A 25,640-nucleotide genomic window follows, 5' to 3' on the forward strand; every position below is an offset into this window, starting at 1 on the left:
CATCTCAGTTTATGATGATGACTCAGACATTTTTAGCGCATGGAACTGCAAGGATCCTGTTCATTAGAGCAAAGCTAGCTTTAACTGGTCTCTTTCCCAGAGGCTTTTAAAAAGTAGAAGGACTCAAATCTCCTTTGCTTAGTTTACTCTAAGACTCAGTACTAGAACTATGGTAAAAGGGGATCTCGACCGCCTATCTTACTTATAGGGACACATTTAAGAAATCAAAACATATTTTTCAGAATGTGCATTACTGACCAAATTTATCTTATTAAAGATAACATTTGAGCCAAGCTGATTTACTGCCTGAAACCTAAACATTAGTATGGAGTTTGCTATTAACGTTAGTATTGCTCTTTGGCTACAAGATTAAGTTCAAACATATCGTAAAATGGTTTCTTGGCTAACTTCAGCAATTTACAAGCAGCCTCATATTTTAATTCTTCCTAGCCATGCAAGCTAAGGAAAATAACTCTAATAATACCCTGTCAAAAAAATTCTAATTTACACACAGATAATGATGATATCTGATTTTTCAATTTTAGGAAACTTGGAGAACTTTAAGAAATATGTTTTTCAAATCTTCCTTTTTCAATAAGTCCATAACACACTATAATTTTTTTCAGCCAGCATTCCCTCAGTGTTATTTAAATGAGCTATTATATGCAAAGAGTTTAGAATTATGTCTGGCATATAACAAGCCATATGCAAGTGTTTGCTATGATTAATATATTATTATTGGAAGTTGTACAATCTCTGGATGAAGACAGACCTGGATTTGGATTCTATGTCTGGACTTACTAGGCTGGGTGATCTTGGGTGAATCATTTAATCCTTCTGGGCCTTGCCTTTTTCTTTTGCAAAATGGAGTTAATAATAACTACCATGAAGAATAATTGAAAAATAAAAGATAATGGAGCCAAAATACCTAGTAAAGGAACTGGCGTTGTAGGTAGTAAGTGCTCTATAAGGAAAAGTTATTATTATTTATTGCTGTACTTTACTCTCTCTGCTCCCCAGACTAAAATACTCCTCACTCTCACCTCTATGCTCTCATTTGAGTGAGAAATCAGACTCAAGGGATTCATCCTTCTTCTTTTCCTTTCTCCTTAGGTTTACCTGTACAACTCATTTGGCTCATACATGGCAAGCATACTGAACAGTAAAAACTCAACTCCAAATCTGCCAGACATCAAAGTCTTCTTTAGAAACAGTGTTATTGCAATAAAATTTACATCCCATATACTTCACTCATTTAAAGTGTGCAATTCAATGGATCTTAATATGTCCACAGAGTTTATCTATCAGCACAATCTTTACGGCATTTTCATTATCCCAAGAAGAAAGTCAGCTTTCATCAATATTAACTTTTCTGTTCCTCCATCCCACACACCCCCAGATCTAGGCAACCAATAATCTACTTTAGTCTCTATGGATCTGCCTATTCTGGTCATTTCATATAAACAGAACTACACAATATGTGGTCTTTTGTGGCTGACTTTTTTCACTTAGCATAATGTTTCCAAGCTTTGTTCACGTTGTAGCATGTGTCAATGCATGTCTGCTTATTGCTGAATAATATTCCATTGTACGGATGTAACATCAAAGCCTTTTTAGTTGTGCTTTTTAATTCAGTGTGCTGCCTCTCAGAACACACTCTCCAGAGCCAAAAGTTTCAATGTGAATGCCTATAGCAGGGGTAGGCAAACTATAGCTCACTGGCTAGTTCCAACATTTTGCTTAATTTTGTACAGCTCTGGAAATAAGAATAATTGTTACATTTTTAAATGGTTGAAAAATCAAAAGAATAATACTTTGTGACATAGGAAAATTATATAAAATTTAAATTTTAGTGTCCATAAAAAGTTTTATTGGAACATAGCCATGTTCATTCATTTAGGTATTGTATAAGTGCTTTCACACTATGATGACAGAATTGAGTAGGTGTGACAGAGATCACATGGCCCACAGAACCTAAAATATTTACTATCTGCTATTTTATAGAAAACGTTTGTAGACCTCTGGTCTACAAGATCCAGGTGGGGAGTGAAGTTTGTGAAGTCAGTAGGGGTAATACAATAGAGAATAGTGAAACTCTGGGAAAATATGTGGATGTCAAGTACATGCCACATATGTGAATGTATTCAAATATTGCCCCCCCCACATCCCCCACTTTCAGGCAAAATTCAGCTATAGCCTATCAGTTTCCTGCCTACTCCAATACATGTAAAAGGTATATAAGAACATAATCATGAATTAGTTTAAACATTTTTTAACACTTTATATCTTAATTTGGGTTCCCTTAGGATTAATCCTTGAAGTAAGAATCAGAGCTCAAATGGTTTATTTGAGAGATGATCCCAGGAAACACTAATAGGGGAGTGGGAAAATGAGATAGGGCAGGGAATAAAAGCTAATACAAGATATATGTTCCAAGAAAGTGGCCCTGTGGGCAACTAGATTTAATTGCACTAAGGAAGTTCATGTAGAACATGCACCTCAGAGTTACATACCTCAGAGTTATATCAAATGAGAGGATGGAGGAAAGCCAAGGTTTTATTTCACTAACTCCCATTAGTCAGCCAGTAGCTGAGGTCTCCACCTGGAGAGTCTTAATTCTTTGCCTTCTTGCCTGTCATATGCTGCAGAGAAGAACAGGCTGTGATAGCCAAAGAAATCCCTTAGGTAAAGACATACAAGTCCTGGAAGTTGTAGGTCAGGCTAGTGTTCACTGAGGAGTAGCCAATGAAGGTATAGGGGTGGGGCGAGGGCTGACTATGTCTCCTGCACTTTCTGCGCTCATACAAAATGAAACAAATATGACAAATATTAATTGATGTTTTCTATGCACCAGACAGTGTTCTAGGCACCGAGATTATAGTTGTGAATAAAACACAAAAATCCCTGCTCTCAAGTAATTTATATTCGGGTGAGAGAGAAACAGTAAATAACATAATAAGTCATAGAGTCTATTGAAAGGGACCAAGGACTGGAGTGGGAAGTGAGATGAAGAAGGTGGGGAGTGCCCTACTAAATAAGGCTGTCACTGGAAAAGTGATATATAAGCAGAGTTCAGGGTTCTTGTTTTATCCTCCATTCTCCCCTGAAATATCTTAAAGATAATCACCAAGTTTGAAAATTTTTAAAATCACCTCCAGATCCTACCTTCCAGATCTTTGGTAATATTCAAGGACTCTCAGCAATGTTTCCCATTAATTAAGCTATGAAATAGAGACAGCTAGAAAAATGCTAGAAAGGAAAAGAGAAACCAATTATGACTGAGTTGCGAAGATAGGCAGCAAATTCTTCCTTTCCCCCATATCTGCTTCCATTCTTTGTTTGCAGCCAAAAACACATCTTCACTGAAGCCTCTCTGCAGACACTGTACTCTTTCCAAAGCTTCTCCTGGCACCAGTAGTAGCAGGTGCCCGCTAAAAGATTAACAAGCAGGCACCTCCAAAGAAAGCCTCCTTGAGTGAAGAAATACTTACTGCATATAGAATCAACAGCAAAGCCACTTCTCTTCCCCTTCGAAGAACTCTTTCCAACTAAGGTCATTTCAGGTTTCACATGGTGGGTATGTCTGTTCCTGGCCCTGAGGGACACATTCTCATGGCTCCTAAATCGTCTGTGCCATAATGTATGAGTTTGTACAATGAAATAAACTCCACAGGCTTCTTCCTGCCTCCAGCACCTAACACAACCTCTTTAACACTCTCTTCTGCCTACTTTTTCAGGTTCATCTTTTTCTATTTCCCAAGCAGCTGCTGAGCTAGAGATGGTGGTGTGCAGTGGGGAGAGATGCTGCTGACAGACAGGACTATCTTTGGCTTTTGGAATGCTCCGCCTTTGTAAAACCTTCCAAGATTATTCCACCCTCCTCAAGCTTCATTTCCTCATGTACTTTCCAAACAGAGTTAGCCTCTCCCATTCTTGGAAAACATCTTTATAATAGCTCATTATGTTGAAATTAATTTTATACTTCTCTTGTAGCAGCTAGGCTGTGACCATTCTTATCCATATTTTGGCAATCAAGGCCTTCTGCAGTCTGTCTTTGCTTCCTTCTAATCCTAGCTCATCACCTATTTCTTTCTTTTTTTTTTTGCCACAAGCTCTCTGACTGACTAGTCTTCTCTCTTCATTGTCTCTTTCGCTTCCACCCACCTCAAACAGTCTACGTTCATGAATGCCTTAAGCTGTGGTCCACAAGTGATGATTATTTATAGTGTGTCCCTCTGAATTTTGAAACAATTGGTAGAAGTATATAGGAATGGAATAGGGATGAAAATACCAGCTTTATTTCTAACTAAAGATGCCTTGGCGAGTTTGGCTGAAATCTAAAGCCAGAATGGACTTTCTACTTCTCTACCCCAAATCTAGATCTTGGAACCCACACAAGGGGAACTGGATCTGCAAAGAAGGTGCTCAGCTAGACAGGGAAACTTGGCCTGCCTCCTACTTGGTCAAGCACAGATGGGCCAATTAAAAAAAATGCACACCAACCTAATGATTTCTAACCTATCAGCTCAGTCCCGTAGAGAAGCATGGATGCAGGGTTGTCATAGTCTAACAATTCACCACTCAGGTAAGTAATTCATGTTCACATGGAGAACACTGTATAAGAAGAACAAAGAAGAATGAACACATTCTCTTCAATACTCTCTCCAGAGTAGAGGTTACCATTTTATGGGCTGTGACAAGCATATGAGAGAGACAAAATGATTCCCCCTCAACTGTACATTTCTTTACAAATTTGCTTCCCTTATCCTGAAATCCTTCCCTCTTCCTTTCTGTTTCTACAAAACTTCCTCATCTATCAGGTCTGAATTTAAGTTCATCTTTTGCCTAAAGCCACATCTAATCACTGAAGCCTACATTTCCTTTCTTTTCTTTGGAATACTGATTTTGTATTCAAAAATGATCACTTTGTTTTATGTGACTTTGTGTTATTTACTGTTTGTTTCATATGACTGGTCTCTCCAATTGGATCTTATGCTCATTGAAGGTTTTACAATGCCCACTTCACCTCCTAACTCAGAGCACGCAACAATGCTTTGTACAGAGTAGATAATCAACAGGTAGTTGTGGAGAGGGGTGAAATGGAATGGGATGGAATAGAATGAAAAATAATGGAATATGATAGAATGGGATGGGATGAAATTGCATGGAGATGGAATGGAAAGCTAGATTGAAACATAAAAAGGCTGAAGGTCAATCAAGTACATATTAAATAAAATGCTTTATTATGAAAATGTGATTAAATAGTCATGGAAAACTGTGATTAAACAGAATCCTTTAGGAGCCAAGACATCACGCCTAAGAAGCAGAATGGCCATTTGAAGTTTACCAAGCCTACTTCCTTGTCTTTGAGGAAGGCTGCACTCTATCTTCCCAGAATAGTAAACCCTTCATCCTGATGTCAAAGGTGTTCCACTATTGACAATATTCCTCCTGCCCAAATGTGATTTCTCTCTAGAGAACTGAAGGCAAGTCACAAATAATGTCTTATTTCCAAGGGGAAAGTTTAAAGGCAAGTTATTTTGTCCACTTCCCATGACCCTTGAAACCCACTCCAGTCAAAAGTGTGAAACTTAATAGGTTTATCTTTAGGGGTTTCCAGGACTCTGAAAAGGCTCTCTCATTTTTCCCAAATACCACCTGCACTTCAAGCATCTAGTTGACGTGATATGTTGGGGTGAAAGGATCGTTCTTGGTATCTCTCACATCACCTCACAAAGGCCTGAGATAGATCTTACAGAAAAATCCAGGTAAGCTGGCTTAACTGAGGTTACAAGAGCTTCAGAGACAAGCATAGAACCAGATCAAAGTATTTCATAAATGCTATCAGACTCACCTAAAAAACACACACTTCTTCCCTAAGATTATTATATCTACACAGTCCCTGTTTTTAAAAATATATGTTATTTTCAGGTCAATAACTATTTTGCAGTTTCCTTCTGTTCTTACAAATAAAAGTACAATGCGGTTCCAAATAACAAGTATATAGCTCCAGATTTTTTAAAAATCAGAACAAACTTAAGGCTCAAATGGTGTATTGACAAATCAGTGTCAGCAAAGCCTAGAATGAGGTATAAAATAACAATAATGAGAGACCGTCTAGGCAGAGAGAGGCAGACAACTATATTTATGTCCCAAGCAAACTCTGCTTTCTAGATTTTCTAAAAGTGACATTTATTTCTTGGGCATAACATACATATATATATATACTTCAAAGATAAACCATTTATATATATGTGTGTGTGCTTGTGCGTGTGTATATACACACACATTACATTTAAACAAAATAATGTATCACAAAACATAATCAATATAAGTTATAAGTTTTGATAAAGAAACAATCTAGTGTTACAACACTTGCACAGCCATACGTAACATTTTGGTAAGAGGAAGTGCCAAAGGTAGGTTAGAATTAAAGTTTCCAAAGGTAGATTAAAGATTTTTTTTTTTTTTTTTTTTTTTTTTTCAAAAACAATGATGGTCATATCATGTAAGTACTGCAGATAATGACCCATGTCCCTCCAGGGTCTTTCTCTACCAGTAGAGTGGTAGTATATATAGAACTATTTTGCCTTCTAATATAGACATCTGGATACAAACAGTAGCTACTTTTCATTGCCAGTTGTTAATGGTTCTGCTAATGTGATGCTGTCTATTAAATGTCTCTGCTTCACTTCTCACTGTCTTTACCTGCTCATTCAATAACATCTGTCAAAGCAGACAAACAAATGTCAGGAGCTGCATGTACTAGCACATGCTCAGTCTGCTGTAGGACATTTTTTCATCATATTTTCCAATAGCCAGCACTGCCAGTGTACATCAAGGAACAACAAATGTATAAATAGTTCTGTAGGAGAAAAAAAGTAGGAAGGGCTTGGGAGTTGTTCTTAACTAAATGTAGTTCAAGAGAGAGGCCATGAGTTGCTATCAGACCTGCAGAAATTATTTCTAGTTTATAAGGTTTGTGCTGGTTTCTCCCCCAATTATCCCTGTGAACAGTGCTTCCTCCTAGGAACACTGCTCATGGCCAGCAGTTGTTTATGTCAATGGGCTACAGAAACCACTACAATTACCTGTCCCTCAACATACATACTGTATTAGTTCCTTTTCACATCGCCATAAAGAACTACCCAAGACTGGGTAATTCATGAAGAAACGAGCTTTAATTGACTTCCAGTTTCACATGGCCGGGAAGGCCTCAGAAAACTTTAATCATGGTGGAAGGTGAAGCAAAAGCAAGCACCTCCTCCTTCACAATGTGGCAGGAGGGAGAGAGAGAGCAAGGGAAAAAGCGCCACACTTTAAAATCGTAAGATCTCATGAGGACTCACTCACTATGACAAGAACAGCATGGGGGTAACTGCCTCCATGATCCATTCACTTTGTACCAGATCCTTCACTCAACCCACAGGGATCACAATTTGAGATGAGATTTGTGTGGGGGGAGCTGGGTGGGAACTGAGCCAAACCATATCACATACACATACACATACACATACATACACATACACATACGACCTCTCCAAAATGCAGTGGTCTTCTACTTACTCAGCAATATATTGGCAAAATCCAGTTAGAGACAGCCATCCGGGCAGAGATGTAGTCCACAAAAATGTGCCTTTGCCATGGCAATAATGAGAATTTCTCTTTCCTCTTCCTTACTGTTTCCTCTAGACTGGAATCAGCAACTTTTTACTTCTATAAAGAACCACACAATAAAAATTTTAGGCTTTGCAGGTCCTATAAGGTCTTTGGTGCATATTCTCTTTTGTTTAAACAACACTTTTAAAATGTAAAAACCACTTATTAGCTCATGAACTATACAAAAATAGGCCATGAGTCAGAGTTGGCTAACAGGGAATAGTTAGCCAACTTCTGCTCTAGACTATAAGCTACCAAGTGAATTAATCAGCTGTTGACATATAATGTTATTTAACAAACCATACCTAAATTCAATGATATACAACAATAAGAATTTCTTCTCCCACTTACAGATTTGCAGATCAGCTATGGGAGTTCTGCTTACTTCTCAGCCTTAGAACATACATGTATGTCATAAGATTATTATACCCATAGAGTAGCTGTTTTTATAAGATTTATTTCATTTTTAATTGTTAAATAATAAGTATATATATTTATGGGGAACAGTGTGATGTTTCAATATGTATGTAGATTATGTAATGATCAAATCAGGGTAATTAGTATATCCATCACCTCAAACACTTGTCATTTTTTTGTGGCGAGAACATTCAAAATTCTCTCTTCTAGCTATTTTGGGGTATACAATACATTATAATTGACTATAATCCCCCTACTGTGCAACAGAACTCCAGAGTCTCTGTTTCTAAAGGAATTTACACAAGAGAGAATATAGCTGTTTTGGAAAAATGCATTCTTATTTACAATGGTAAGTCATAAAAGTTGAGACATATCTGTATTAGAAAGGAAACATCAAGCTAGTTGAATTTCTTCCATGCTTGCCATCCGATTTCTTTTAAATGATGAAGACATTACATGTATTATCACATACTATGTGCCAGGCACTACTCCAAGCCTTATAAACATATAACATATTTAATCACTGGAAATATTATTTCCAAACCAAGGCTATTGCTCAAGGTCATACTTCTAGGACATGGGGGAGTCTGTTAATTACCAGACTATATTGCCTCTGAAGATATTTTTAAGGCCTATGATAATCCTCATGGCACTTTTGCTGTGTAGAATAATAAGATAAATAAAAAATAGGAGCCTGTATTTAGATGTTAAGCCTTAGATTTCTTATAAAACTAACACTTCTGTGGCTCACACCAATAATCACAGCATTTTGGGAGGCTGAGGTGGGTGGATCACAAGGTCAGGAGTTCAAGAACAGCCTGGCCAACATGGTGAACCCTCATCTCTACTAAAAATACAAAAATTAGCCGGGTGTGGTGGTGCATGCCTGTAATCCCAGCTACTTGGGAGGCTGAGGCAGGAGAATGACTTGAACCTGGGAGGCAGAGAATACATATGCATTCTTTTGTATCTGGCTTCTTTCACTCAACATAAAATATGTGGGGGTGCATCCATGTTGTTATGTGTACCAGCAGCTTGTTCTTTTTGTTATATAGATTTCCATTGCATGAATACAGTACCATTTACTTACTCATTCTTTTGTTCACTAGCATTTGTATATTTTCAGCATTTGGCTATTATGAATAAAGCTCTTATAAATATTCTTATATTTCTGATTTTGTGGACATATGTGCTCATTTCTGAGTCTTAACGTGTTTAGCTTTAGTAGGTTTTCTAAAATGATTATGTGGAGTCATAGGCTGAAATACCTAAGAAAGAACTGTAACACTGCTTAATGGCAATGCTCTGGTTCAGCTGTAAATAAAGTTTTTACGTCATGCACAGGTGCGCACGCGCGCACACACACACACACACACACAAAGCATATAAGAGAGTGCTTGTGCCATCCTTCCCCCCAGACCCAGGCTACACAGATCATGGATCAAAAAAGGCTCCTTCCTTCTGCTTGAAGACAGGAGAGAGAAAAGTAAAGAATTTGTCTTGGATTCTTGGATACTAGCTCACCCACAGTAGAATAGTGTATTAGTCCATTTTCATGCTGCTGATAAAGACGTAGCTGAGATTGGGCAATTTATGAAAGAAAGAGGTTTAGTAGATTTACAGTTCCACACACCTGGGGAGGCCTCACAATTATGGCAGAAGGCAAGGAGATGCAAGTCATGTCTTACTTGGAAAGTAGCAGGCAAAGAGAGAGAGAGCTTGTGCAGGGAAACTCCCATTTTTAAAACCATCAGATGTCATAAGACTTATTCACTATCATAAGAACAGCATAGGAAATACCCAACCCCATAATTCAATTACCTCCCATTGGGTACCTCCCACAACATGTGGGGATTCAAGATCAGATTAGTGTGGGGACACACCTAAACCATATCAAATAGGGCACCAGTCACAGATGTGAGGCCCCTTTTATAGGTCTTAGCTCCGAAACATTTCTAGACACACCCTGGGCCAGGCGGGAACCCATTGTCTTAAAAGAAAGGGCCCAGTCTTGGCAGGACACATCACCTACTGTCTAAATAGCCCTTTTGCCCTGAGTAACCAGCAGTGATACCCAGATAGTATGCTATGGGCCTTGGGTGAGACTCTCAGATGTGGTGGCTTCAGATGAGACCGAGCACACTCTGAGCTGTGGTGGCTAAGGTGAGACATTCCTTTTGCTTGAGAAAAGAACAGGGAAAAGTAAAGAGAACTTTGTCTGGCACCATAGGTACCAGCTCAGTCACAGTGGGGTAGAGCACAAAGGGGTTCTTAGGGTCCCTGATTCTAGGTCTAGGCCTTGTACAGGATTTCTGGACCTGCCCTGGGACAGAGGGGAGCCCACTGCCTTGAAGGGTGAGTTGTAGTCCTAGCAGCATTTACCACAAGCTAACTGAAGAGTCTTTGGGCCTTAAGTGAACATTGGTAGTGTTGTATTGGATCGAGCGTAGAAAGTTAGCACCAAGACAAAAGTATGCCAGATTGCAGGGTCATTTATTATGCCAGCGACCACAGAGGACTCATGTCTCTCCAACCTGTGGCATCAAAAGGAGGGTGCCAAGACTTTTTATACCCGAAAAACCACCTTGGGAGTAGGGGTGAGGAGCGGGGATGAAGATGAAAAGGTTTCGGACATTCCAAGGGCCAGGGGATTCTGTGATTCACCTCCTGGGCGGAGACGAGGGTGGGGGTCTCCGGACACTCCAAGGTCCAGGGGATTCTGTAATTCACCTCCTGGGTGGAGACAAGGGCGGAGGTCTCCGGACATTCCAAGGTCCAGGGGACTTTTGTCATTCCGTTTGTTACTTCAGTGGTTTACAGAAGTCAAGGTACACATTTGTTTACACATTGTCTGGGTGGTGATAGAAGTCACAGATTTTAGCAGTTACTGATAAGAAAAGGTAAGCAGCTTTACATAGTTTGCAGAACAAACTAGCAGTTCTATTTACAGAGGCCAAGGCCAGTAGTTATTGTGAGGAGAATGGGGCAGCCATTGCAACTTATTTAAAAAACAGTTTTGCATTTTATAAAAATGGCATTGCTCAGGTTCTGGCTCTAGGCCAGCACAATATCACAGTAGTAACATGGCAGTACTCCCCATGGGCCTGTGGTGGTGATGGCCACAGAACAAGACTCCTCTGCTTGTGGAAAGGAGAGGGAAGAGTGGGAAAAACTGTGTTTCATGGTCTGAGTGCCCACTCATCTGCAGTAGAATAGAACACCATGTAAATTTCTAAAGTATTTGACTCCAGTCCCTGGCTCAAGAATGGCATCCCTGGACCTGCCCAGAGCCTGAAGGAACTTGCTGCCCTGAAGGGAAGGACACAAGCCTGGCTGGCTTTGCCACCCGTGGATCATAGAACCTCAGGGTCATAGTCAGTTAGTGGTCATAGTGGGCCTTGGGTAAGACCCAGTTCTGTGCTGGCTCCAGGTCTGACCCAGCACAGTCCCACTGGTGGTGGCCACAGGCATGCTTGTGTCACCCTATCCCCAGATTCAGGTGGCTCAGCACAGAGAGAGAGAGAACTCAATTGTTTGTGAGAAAGTAAGAGAAGATTGCAAGTATCACTACCTATTAATCTAGATAATTTTTCCAGATCTTATCTAAGACCACCAAGGTGGTGCATCTATGAATCTACAAAAACCACAGCCTTATTGGAATTGGGGCCTAAGTGCCTTTGATTATACCAGAAAAGCCTTCCAAGAAAGCGTGGGGACAAACAAGCCCAAACTATGAAGTCTACAATAAATACCTAACTCTTCAATGCCCAGACACAGAGAGAGATATCCACAACCATCAAGACCATCCATGAGAACATGTCTTCACCAAGTGAACCAAATAAGGTACTAGGGACCAATCCTGTAGAAACAGAGATATGTTACCTTTCAGACAGAGAATTCAAAATCTCTGTGTTGAGGAAACTCAAGGAAATTCAAGATAATACAGAGAAGGAATGCAGAGTTCTATTAGATAAATTTGACCAAGAGATTGAAATAATTTAAAAAAGAATCAAGCAGAAATTCTAGAGATGAAAAATGCAATTGGCATACTGAAGAATGCATCAGAGTCTCTTAACAGAGGAATTGATCAAACAGAAGAAAGAATTAGTAAGATTGAAGACATGTTATTTGAAAATAGACATTCAGAGAAGTTAAAAGTAAAAAGAACAAAGGACCCCTACAAGATCTAAAAAATGACCTCAAAAGATCATGTGTGAGAGTTATTGACCTTAAAGAAGAATTAGAGAATGAGATAGAGATAAAAAGTGTATTCGAAGGGATAATATCAAAGAATTTCTCAAACCTAGAGAAAGATATCAACATTCAAGTATAAGAGGGATATAAGACACTAAGCAGATTTGGCCCCAAAGAAGACTACTACAAGGCATTTAATAATCAAACTCCCAAAAGTCAAACATAAAGAAAGAATCCTAAAAACAGGAAAAGAAAGGAAACAAATAATATACAATGGAGCTCCAATATCACTGCAAGCAGATTTCTCAGTGGAAACCTTACAGGCCAGCACAAAATGGAATGACATACTTAAAGTGCTGAGGGAAAAAGCTTTTATCCGAGAATGACACATTCTATAAAAATCTCATTTAAAAATTAAAGAGAAATAAAGCCTTTCTCAGGCAAACAAATGCTGAGAAATTTTATCAACATCAGACCTGTCCTACAAGAAATGCAAAAGGGTGTATTTTAGTCAGAAAGAAAAATCTGTTAATAAGCACTAAGAAATCATCTGGAGATACAGAACTCACTGGTAACAGTAAGTAAACAGAAAAACAGAATATTATAACCCTATAACTGTGGTGTACAAACTACTCACAGAAAGACTAAAAGATGGACCAATCAAAATTAATAACTACAACTACTTTTCAAGACAGTACAACAGTTATAAATAAAAACAACAAAAGATAAAAAAAACAGGGAGACAAAGTTAAGATATAGAGTTGTTATTAGTTTTTTGTTGTTGTTGCTTATTTTTTATTTGTTTGCTTATGCAAGTAATGTTGTTATCAGCCTAAAATAATGGGTGATAAGATAGCATTTGCAAGCTTCATGATAACCTCAAATCAAAAAACATACAACAGATACACAAAAAATAAAAAGCAAGAAATTAAATCATACCAGCAGAGGAAATCGCCTTCAGTAAAAGAAAGAAAATAAGGAAAGAAGGAAAAGGAGACTACAAAACAACAAGGAAACAAATAGGAAAATGGAAGGAGTAAGTTCTTACTTATCAATAATAACATTCAATGTAAATGGACTAAACTATTCAATGAAAAGACATACAATGCTGAATGGCCCCCCTCAAAAAACCAAGACCCAATGATCTGTTGCCTTAAGAAACACACTTCACCTATAAAGATACATGTAGACTGAAAATAAAGGGATGGAAAAAGATATGCCATGCCAATGAAAAACAAAAACAAAAACAAACAAACAAAAAGAGCAAGAATAGCTATACTTCTATCTTTTGTCTTGAAGTCTATCAGATAAAAATAGCCTCAAGACAAAAACTATAAAATGAGACAAAGAAATTCACTATATAAGGATAAATAGGTCAATTCAACAAGAGGATGTAACAATTGTAAATAGAGGTGCACCCAACACTGGAGCACCCAGATATATAAAGCAAATATTATTAGAGCTAAAAAAGGAAGTGAACCTCAATTAAATAATATCTGGAGACTTCAACACTCCACTTTCAACATTGGACAGCTCTTCCAGACAGAAAATCAACAAAGACACATTGGACTTAATTTGCACTGCAGACCAAATAGACCTAATAGATATTTACAGAACATTTAATCCAGTGGCTACAGAATACATATTCTTTTCCTCCACACATGAATTATTCTAAAGGATAGATTATGTGTTAGGTAGCAAAACAAGGCTTAAAACATCTCCAAAATTTGAAATGATGTAAAGCATCTACTCTGACCAAAATGGAATAAAATTAGAAATCAATAACAATAGGAATTTTGGAAACTATACAAGCAAATGGAAATTAAACAATATGCTCCTGAACAACCAGTGGGTTAATGAAGAAATAAAGAAGAAAATAGAAAATGATAATGGAAATGCAACATACCAAAACCTATGGGATATAGTGAAAGCAGTACTAAAATGGTAGTATATAGATATAAGCAACTACATTAAAAAAGAAAAAAAAAAACCCTTCAAATACATATGCCAACAAATTGGAAGATTTAGAAGTGGATAAATTCCTAGACACATACAACCTACCAAGATTTAACCATGAAGAAATCCAAAATCTGAACATATCAGGAACTAGTAATGAGATCAAAGCCATAATAAAAAGTCTCCCAGTAAAGAAAAGTTCAGAACCTGTTGGCCTCACTGCTGAATTCTACCAAACATTTAAAGAGCTAATGCCAATCCTACTCAAACTGTTCCAAAAAATTGAGGGGGAGGAAATACTTCCACACCATTCTATGAGGCCAGTATTTCTCTGATACCAAAACCAGAAAAAGGAACATCAGGAAAAAATGAAACAAAACTATAGGCAAATATCGCTGATAAATGTTGATGTGAAAATCCTCTAAAAATACTAGTGAACTAAATTCAAAAACATATTTAAAAGAACTTTACCACATTGATTTTGTATACAGACTTTGCTAAAGTTGTTTATCAGCTTAAGGAGCTTTGAACCTGAGACTATGGAGTTTTCTAGATATAGAATCATCAGCTGGGTGCAGTGGGTCAAGCCTGTAATTCCAGCACTTTGGGAGGCTGAGATGGGTGGATCACCTGAATTCAGGAGTTTAAGACCAGCCTGGCCAATGTGATGAAACCCCATATCTACTAAAAATAAAAAATTAGTCAGGCGTGGTGGTGCACCCTTGTAATCCCAGCTACTTGGGAGGCTGAGGCAGGAGAATTGCTTGAGCCTGGGAGGCAGAGTTCGCAGTGAGCTGAGAACACATCACTGCACTCCAGCCAGGGTGACAGGAGTGAAACATAGTCTCAAAAAAAAAAAAAAAAAAAAGAATCATCTTCTGCAAACAGTGATAGTTTGAATTCCTCTCTTCCAATTTGGATGCCCTTTATTTCTTTCTCTTGCCTAATTGCCCTTGCCATGACTTTGAATACTGTGTTGAATAGGAGTGGTAAAAGAAATTCCTTGTCTTGTGCCAGTTTTCAAGGGGAATGCTTCCAGCTTTTGCCCATTCAGTATAATATTGGCTGTCAATTTGTCATAGATGATCCTTATTATTTTGTGGTATATTCCTTCTATACCTAGTTTATTAAGAGCTTTTAACATGAAGGGTTGTTGAATTTCTAACAAAGGCCTTTTCTGCATGTACTGAGACAATCATGTGATTTTTATCTTTAGTTTTGTTTATGTGATCAATCACATTTATTAATTTGCCTATGTTGAACTAACCTTGCATTCCAGGGATAAAGCCCACTTGGTTATGCTGGATTAGCTTTTTGATGTGCTGCTGGATTCAGTTTGCAAGTATTTTGTTGAGGATTTTTGCACTGATATTTATCAAGGATCTTGGCCCGAAGTTTTGTTTTTTGTTGTGTCTCCATCAGGTTTCGGTATCAGGATAATTCTGGCCTCACAGAATAAGTTAGGACAGAGTCCTTCCTCCTCAATTTTTTGAAATAATTTCAGCAGGAATGGTACCAGCTCCTCTTTGTACATCTGGTCAAATTCAGCTATCAATCCATCTGGACCTGGTCCTTTTTTTTTTTTTTTGGTTGTAAGCAATTTATAACTGGCTCAATTCCAGAGTTATTATTGGCCTGTTTAGGGATTCAATTTCTTCCTGGTTGAGCCTTAGGAGGCTGTATTTGTCCAGAAATTCATCCATTTCTTTTAGATTTTATAGTTTATATGCATGGAAGTGTTCATAATATTCTCTGATGGTTGTTTGTATTTCTTTGGGGTCAGTAGTAAAATCCTCCTTGTTGTTTCTGTTTGTGTTTATTTGAATATTTTCTATTTTCTTCCTTATTAGTCTAGCTAGTGGTCTATCTAGTTTATTATTTTTTTTATAAAACCAGCTCTTGGATTTGTTGATCTTTGGAATGTTTTCTCATGTCTCAATCTCCTTCATTTCAGCTCTGATTTTGCTTATTGCTGGTCTTCTGCTGGTTTTTTGATTTCTTTGCTCTTGGTTCTCTAGTTCTTTTAGTTGTAACGTTAGGTTGTTAATTTGAGATCTTTCTAACTTTGTGACATGGGCATTTAAGGCTAAAAATTCCCCTCTTATCATTGCCTTAGCAGTGTCCCAGAGATTCTGGTATGTTGTATCTTTGTTCTCATTAATTTCAAAGAACTTCTTGATTTTTGCCTTAATTTCATTATTTAATCAAAAAGTCATACAGGAGTAGGTTACTCAACTTCCATGTAATTGTAATGTTTAAAGTAAATTTCTCAGTCTTGATTTCCAATTTGATTGTTCTGTGGTCTGAGAGATTCTTCCTTATGATTTCAGATTTTTGGAATTTGCTGAGGAGTTTTTACTTCTGATTATGTGATCAATTTTAGAGTATGTGCCAAATGGCAATGAGAATGTATATTCTGTTGTATTAGGGTAGAGAGGTCTGTAGATGTACATCAGGTCCACTTGATCCAGTGCTGAATTCAGGTCCTGAAGACTGGATAAAAAAAATATTGGTACATATACACCATGGAATACTATGCAACCATAAAAAAGAATGAGATCATATCCTTTGCTGGAACATGAATGGAGATAGAGGCCATTATCCTTAGCAAACTCATGCAGGAACAGAAAATAAAATTCCATTTGTTCTCACTTATAAGTAAGAGCTAAATGATGAGAACACATGGACACATAGAGTAGAATAACACACTGGGTTCACTCAGAGGTTGGAGGGTGAGAAGAGGCAGAAGATTATGAAAAATGACTAAAGGGTATTAAGCTTAAAACCTGGGTGATTAAACAGTCTGTGCAACAAACCCCCATGGCACAAGTTTACCTATATAACAAACCTGCACACTCAATCAGTATAATATATCACATCAACAGGATAAAGAATAAAAACCATATGATCATTTCAATTGATGCTGTAAAAGCATTTGGTAAATTCAACATCCCTTGATGGTAAAAACCCTCAAAAAACTGGGTATGGAAAGAACTTATATCAACATAACCAAAGCCATATATGACAGACACACAGCTAGTATCATGCTGAATAGGAAAAAAACTGAAAGCCTTTCCTCTAAGATCTGAAACATGACAGGGATGCCCATATTCATCACTGTTATTAAACACAGTACTGAGAGTCTTATCCTGAGCAACCAGATAAGAGAGGGAAACAAAGGGCACCTCAGTTGGAAAGGAAGAAGTCAAATTATCCTTGTTTGCAGATGATATAATCTTACATTTGGAAAATCCTAATGACTCCATTAAAAAACTACTAGAACTGGTTAATAAATTAAGTAAAGTTGCAGGACACAAAATCAACATACGATAATCAACAACATTTCTGTACACCACCAGCAAACAATCTGAAATATAAGTCAAGAAAATAATGCCATTTAGAATAACAACAAATACAATGAAATACGTAGGAATTAACTAAATAAGTGAAAGATTTCTACAATGGAAATTTTAAATCATTGATAAATGAATTTGAAGAGAACACCAAAAATTTAAAAAGGAAAGCTATTCCGTGTTCATGGATTGGAAGAACCAATACTGTTAAAATGTCTATACTACCCAAGGCATTTTGCAGATTCAACACAATCCCTATCAAAGTACCAACATGTTGTTCTTCACAGAAATAGAAAAAACGATTCTGAAATGTATATAGCACCATAAAAGATCCAGAATAACTAAAGCTATCCTAAGCTAAAAGAACAAAACTGGAGGAATCACATTACCTGACTTCAAATTATACTACAGAGCAATAGTAACCAAAACTGCAAGGCACTTTCATAAAAACAGACACACAGACCAGTGGAACAGAATAAGGAACCCAGAAACAAATCCATACAATTACAGTGAAATCAGTTTTGACAAAGGTGCCAAGAACATACACTGGGGAAAAAAAATAGTCTTTTTCATAAATGGTGCTGGGGAAAATGGATATACATATGTAGAAGAATAAAACTAGCCTCCTATCTGTCATCATACTAAAACACAAATCAAAATAGATTAAAGAATTGAATTTAAGACCTCAAACTATGAAACTACTACAAGAAAATATTGGAGAAACTCTCTAGTACATTTGTCTGAGCAAAAATTTCTTGTGTAGTAACCCACAAGCAGAGGCAGCCAAAGCAAAAATGAACAAATGGTATCACATCAAATCAAAAAACTTCTGCACAGAAACAACAACAAAACAATAAAGTGAAGAGGCAACTCATAGAATGGGAGAAAATATTTGCAAACTACCCAGCTGACAAGGGATTAATAACCAGAATATACAAAGAGCTCAAACAACTGTATAGGAAAAAAATCTAATAATCTGGTTAAAAATGGGCAAAAGATCTTAATAGACATTTCTAAAAAGAAGACATACAAATAACAAACAGGAATATGAAAAGGTCCTCAATGTCATTGATCATCAAAGAAATGCAAATCAAAACTACAATGAGGTATCATCTCACCCCAATAAAAATGACTTTTATCCAAAAGACAGGCAATAACAAATGCTGGCGAGGATGTGGAGAAAAGGGAACCCTTGTATGCTATTGGTTGGGATGTAAATTAGTACAACCACTATGGAGAGCAGTTTGAAGGTTCCTGAAAAAACTAAAAGTAGTTACCATACAATAGAGCAATCTCGCTGCTGGGTATGGGCCTCAAAGAAAAGAAATCAGGATATTGAAGGGGCATCTGTAATCCTATATTTATTGCAGCACTATTGCAATAGCCAAGATTTGGAAGCCTCCTTTGTCCATGAGCTGACAAATGGATAAAGAAAATGCAGTATGAGATAGAGAGTAGAAGGATGCTTATCAGAGGCTGGGAAAAGCAGTGTGGGTGGTGGTGGTAGAAATGGTGATAGTTAATGGGTACAATAAAGTAGTTAGAAAGAATGAGCATGAACTAGTATTTGCTAGCACAACAGGGTGAATATGGTAAAAGATTTTAATTGTGTGTTTTAATTTAAGTGTACATTTTTAAATAACTAAAAAAAAGTCTAATTGGATTGTTTGTAATACAAAGGACAATGCTCGAGGTGATGAATAGACCATTTATTCTGATGTAATTATTACACATAACAACCTGCATCAAAATATATCATGTACCTCATAAATATATACACCTACTATGTATTCACAACAATTAAAAATTTAAAAAAATAAAAGTGATCCAAGGAAACGTTGTCATGGAAGAGGGGAAGTGAGAAAGGGAAAGAGAGGAAGTCAATAAATGTTTTTATTATTAAGAAATTAATATCAGCGAACAACTGGGCCTGGGGTAACTCAGGAGCTGCCAATTCTTCCACTTGAGATGCAAGGGAGCTGACGTACTTATACAAAGATGGCAGAGAAGGGAGTGTAGGTCAAGATGGCTGAATAGACACAACTCCGGAGCAAAACACCCAGTGAGAGAGATGCAGAAATTGAGAGATCTCCTAGTTCCAACTCAGGTACCAGGTGCATTTCAGTGGGTCTGGTCAGATGGTGAGCAAAGCCCAGGCAGGGTAGACTGAGGTGGAGAGGGGTGCTGCTTCACCCAGAGAGTTCATCTGACCATTCAGTCACAGGCTCCCGCTCTTGCACTCCAGTCCAGATACAGCACTTACCCCAAAGCCTCAGCAATACACAGAACAAGGGATCTTTGTGAGTCAAGCACCGAGAATTACAAGTGCAGAGTTGAATAATAATCCAGGACAGTGTCCTGCATTGATGCACAGATCTAAGCAAATGCATAAGTCCATAAGCCTGCCAGGAGAACCTGCAGACCGAACTATCACACCCCTCCCACTGCCTGGAGATAGAGGGAGCTTACAGCGGAAAGACAGACAGATCAGCTGGGTGGGCCCCTCCCCCATGACCAGAGAGAGAGAGGGAGCTGAAAGCGGGGAGGCAGATAGTGCAGCTAGCGGGTCCCTACCCTCCCCCACAAACCCCAGAGGGCTAAAGCACTAACTCTAGTGAGTTACGTGGCCAGTGCCTCACTCTGAGCTGAATCCTGAATGATCCAGCCCTGTGGAGGAAAGACACAACTCACCATTAAAGAGATGGGACTAGGCTTCGTGTTTTAACAAAAAGCACAGGAAGCCTACGTAGTAATGGGACAGTGTTCTTGACCACCCAGCAGAGGCAGGCCTAACCTCCCAGTGTAAACAAAAAAGACACAGGAAGCCTACCTGAAGGAGTCCCTAGGAACACAGTAGGCAGACAAGGGACCTCATTAAGCAGCTTCCTGAGATCACAGCCAGGTAAATCCACGAAGATGGGGAAAAAAACAGCACAAAAAAGATGAAACCATCAAAGACCAGAACACTTCTTCTCCTTCAATGGATTATAATCCTGCAACAACATGGGAACCCAACATGACCAAGAAAGAGTGCGATTAATTGACAGAAACAGGATTCAGAAGGTGGATAATAACAAACTTTTCTGAGCTAAAAGAACACGTTCTAACTCAATGCAAAAAAACACAAAAACCTTGAAAAAAGGTTAAACGAAATGCTAACTAGAATAACCAGCTTAGATTAGAACATAAACAACTTGATGGAATTGAAAAACACAGCACGAGAACTATGTGAAGCAAACACAAGTTTTAATAGCCAAATCAATCAAACAGAAGAAAGGGTATCAGAGATTGAAGATCAACTCAATGAAATAAAAAGAGAAGGCAAGACAAGAGGAAAAAAGAGTGAAAAGAAATGAACAAAGCCTCCAAGAAATATGGGATTATGTGAAAAGACCCAATCTACGCTTGATCAGTGTACCTGAATATGACTGGGAGAATGAATCCTAGCTGGAAAACACACTCCAGGATATTATCTAGGAGAACTTCAGAAGTTTCGCAAGGCAGTCCAACAGTCAAATACAAGAAATACAGTGAACCCCACAAAGATATTCCTTAAGAAGAGCAACCCCAAGGAACATAATCGTCAGATTCACCAGGGTTGAAATGAAGGAAAAAATGCTAAGCGCAGTGAGAGAGAAAGGCCAGGTCACGCACAGAGGGAAGCCAATCAGACTCACAGTGGATCTCTTGGCAGAAACCCTACAAGCCAGAAGAGAGTGGGGGCCAATATTCAACATCCTTAAAGAAAAGAACTTTCAATCCAGAATCTCATATCCAGCCAAACTAAGCTTCATAAGTAAAGGAGAAATAAAATCCTTTATGGACAAGCAATTACTGAGAGATTTCATCACCACCAGACCAGCCCTACAAGAGCTCCTGAAAGAAAAACTAAGCATGGAAAGGAGCAAGTACCAGCCACTGCAAAAGCATACCCAATGGCAAAGACCAAAAATGCAAAGAAGAAAATGAGTCAACTAATGGACAAGAAAACCAGCCAGTAACAAAATAGCAGGATCAAATTCACAAATAACAATATTAATATTGAATGTAAACGGCCTAAACACCCCAATCAAAAGACATAGACTGGCAAATTGGATAAAAAGTAAAAACCCATCAGTGTGCTGTATTCAGGAAACCCATCTCACATACAAAGACACACATAGACTCAAAATAAAGGGATGAGAGAAGATTTACCAAGCAAATGGAGAACAAAAAAAAGCAGGGGTTGCAATCCCAGTCTCTGATAAAATGGACTTCAAACCAACAAAGATCAAAAGTGACAAAGAAGGGCATTACATAATGGTAAAAGGATCAATCCAGCAAGAAGAGCTAACTATCCTAAATATATACACACCCAACACAGGAGGACCAAGATACATAAGGCAAGTTCTTAATGACGTAAAACAAGATTTAGACTTCTACAAAATAATACTGGAAGACTTCAACACTCCACTGTCAATATTAGACAAATCAATGAGACAGAAAATTAACAAGGATATCCAGGACTTGAATACAGAGCTAGATCAAGTGGACCTAATATATGTATACAGAACACTCCACCCCAAATGCACAGGATATACATTTTTCTCAGCACCACATCGCACTTAGTCTAAAATTGATGACATGATTGAAAGCAAACCACTCTTCAGCAAATGCAAAAGAACAGAAATCATAACAAACAGTCTATCAGAGCACAGCACAATCAGATTAGAACCCAGGATTAAGAAACACACTCAAATCCACACAACCACTTGGAAACTGAACAACGAGCTTCTGAGTGTTGACTGGATAAACAATGAAATGAAGGCAGAAATAAAGATGTTCTTTGAAGCCAATCAGAATGAAGACACAACTTACCAGAATCTCTGGGACACCTTTAAAGCATGTTGAGAGGGAAATTTATAGCAATAAATGCCCACATGAAAAACAAGGAAACATCTAAAATTGACAGCCTATCATCAAAATTGAAATAACTAGAGGAGGAAGATCAAAAAAAAAAAAAAAAAACTCAAAAGCTAGCAGTAGACAAGAAATAACTAAGATCAGAGCTGAACTGAAGGAGATAGAGACACACACACAAAAAAAAACCTTAAAAAAAATCAATGATTCCAGAAGCTGTTTTGTTGAAAAGTTCAACAAAATGGACAGACCATTAGCCAGACTAATAAAAAAGAAAAGAGAGAAGAATCAAATAGATGCAATAAAAAAAAGATAAAGGGGATATCACCACTGGTCCCACAGAAATACAAACTACCATCAGAGATTACTGCAAACAGCTCTATGCACATAAACCAGTAAACCTGGAAGAAATGGAAAGATTCCTGGACACCTATACTCTACCAAGACTGAACCAGGAGGAAGTTCAAACCCTGAATAGACCAATAACAAGGGCTGAAATTGAGGCAGCAATCAATAGTCTTCCAGCCAAAAAACATCCAGGTCTAAATGGGTTCACAGCCTAATTCTACTAGACATAAGAAGAGGAGCTGTTTCCATTCCTTCTGAAACTATATCAAACAATACAAAAAGAAGGAATCCTCCTTAACTCATTTTATGAGACCATCATCCTGATACCAAAAACAGGCAGAGACTCAACTAAAAAAGAAAACTTCAGGCCAATATCCGTGGTGTACATCGATGAAAAATCTTCAATAAAATACTGGCAAACTGAATGCAACAGCACATCAAAAAGCTTATTCATCATGATCAAGTAGGCTTCATCCTGGGGATTCAAGGCTGATTCAACATACGCAAGTCTATAAATGTAATCCATCACAAAATCAGAACCAAAGACAAAAACCACATGATTATCTCAACAGATGCAGAGAAGGCCTTCAACAAAATTCAACAGCCCTTTATACTAAAAACTCTCAATAAACTAGGTATCGACAGAATGTATCATAAAATGATAAAAGCTATTTATGACAAACCTATAGCCAATATCATACGAACAGGCAAAAGCTGGAAGAATTCCCTTTGAAATCAGGCACTAGACAAGGATGCCTTCTCTCACCACTCCTATTCAATATAGTATTGGAAGTTGTAGCCAGAGCAATTAGGCAAGAAAAAGAAATAAAGGCATTCAATTAGGAAAGGAGGAAGTCAAACTGTCTCTATTTGCAGATGAGATGATTGTATATTTAGAAGACCCCATTGTCTCAGCCCCAAATATTCTCAAACTGATAAGCAACTTCAGCAAAGTCTCAGGATACAAAATCAATGTGCAGAAATCACAAGCATTCCTATATACTAATAACAGAAAAACAGAGAGCCAAATCAAGAACTAACTCCCATTCACAATTGCTACAAAGAGAATAAAATACCTAGGAATAAAACTAACAAAGGATGTAAAGGACCTCTTCAAGGAAAACTACAAACCACTGCTCAAGGAAATAAGAGAGGACACAAACAGATGGAAAAACATTCCATGCTCATGGTTAGGAAGAATCAATATTGTGAAAATGGCCATACTGCCCAAAGTAATTTATAGATTCAACACTATCCCCATCAAGCTACCAATGGCCTTCTTCAAAGAACTGGAAAAAAATCACTTTAAACTTGATATGGAATCACAAGACAGCCCACATAGCCAAGACAGTCCTAAGAAAAAAGAACAAAGCTGGAGGCATCATGCTGCCAGACTTCAAACTATACTACAGGGCTACAGTAATCAAAACAGCATGGTGCTGGTACCAAAACAGAGACATAGAGCAATGGAACAGAACGGAGGCCTCAGAGGGAGCACCACACATCTACAATCATCTGATCTTTGACAAACCTGACAAAAGCAATGGGGAAAGGACTCCATGTTTAATAGTTTTGGGAAAACTGGCTAGCACTGTGCAGAAAGCAGAAACTTTTCCCCTTCTTGTCACCTTACACTAAAATTAACCCCAGATGGATTAAAGATTTAAACATAAAGCCTAATAAACCATAAAATCACTAGAAGAAAACGTAGGCAAAACCATTCAGGACAAAGGCACAGGCAAGGACTTCATGACTAAAACACCAAAAGCAATGTCAACAAAAGCCAAGATAGGACAAATGGAATCTGATTAAAATGCAGAGCTTATGTACAGCAAAAGAAACCATCGTTAGAGCAAACTGGCAACCAACAGAATAGGAAAAAATTTTTGCAGTCTACCCATCTGACAAAGAATATCCAGAATCTACAAAGAACTAAAACAGTTATACAAGAAAAAAAAAACAACCCCACTCAAAAGTGGGCAAAGGATATGAACAGAGACTTTTCAAAAGAAGACATATATGAAGCCAAGAAACATATGAAAAAATGCTCATCATCATTGGTCAATAGAGAAATGAAATCAAAACCACATTGAGATACTACCTCATGCCAGTTAGAATGGTGATCATTGAAAAATCTGAAGACAACAGATGCTCAGAGGACATGGAGAAATAGGAATACTCTTACACAGTTGGTAGGAGTGTAAATTAGTTCAACCATTGTGGAAGACAGTGTGGTGATTCCTCAGGGATCTAGAAATAGAAATTCCATTTGATCCAGCCATCCCTTTACTGGGTATATACCCAAACAATTATAAATCATTCTACTATGAAGACACATGCACACATGTATGTTCATTGTAGCCCTGTGTAGAATAGCAAAGACCTGGAACCAATCCAAATGCCCATCATTGATAGACTAGACAAAGAAAATGTGGCACATATACACCATGGAATACTACACAGCCATAAAAAACGATGAGTTCGTGTTCTTTGTAGGGACTTGGATGAATCTGGAAACCATCATCCTCAGCAATCTGATACAAGAACAGAAAACCAAACACCACACGTTCTCACTCATAGGCAGGTGTTGAACAATAAGAACACGTGGACTCAGGGAGAGGAGCATCACACACTGGGGGCAGTTGGGGGGACATGGGACGAACAGCGGGCAGTGGGGAGGGATAACATGGGGAGAAATGCCGGATATAGTTAAAGGGGGAATACAGGCAGCAAACCACCTGGTTATGTATACACCTATGTAACAACCCTGCATGACCCGCACATGTACCCCAGAACCTAAAGTAAAAAAAAAAA

At 38.0% G+C, this 25,640-nt stretch overlaps 1 long non-coding RNA gene across 1 annotated transcript; it reads right to left on the bottom strand.

Annotated features, from left to right (window-relative positions):
• Positions 1-461: 461 nt before the first annotated feature.
• LOC116556746 lies at positions 462-25,640 on the bottom strand. Its single transcript, XR_004271140.1, has 4 exons — positions 25,603-25,640; positions 16,991-17,074; positions 14,325-14,327; positions 462-474 (listed from the first exon to the last, which is right to left on the bottom strand). It is a non-coding gene; the product is annotated as an uncharacterized LOC116556746 (long non-coding RNA).

Source organism: Sapajus apella, unplaced genomic scaffold (genome assembly GCF_009761245.1).
Source record: "Sapajus apella isolate SASKATOON/1434 unplaced genomic scaffold, GSC_monkey_1.0 scaffold17, whole genome shotgun sequence".
Lineage (NCBI taxonomy): Eukaryota > Metazoa > Chordata > Mammalia > Primates > Cebidae > Sapajus > Sapajus apella.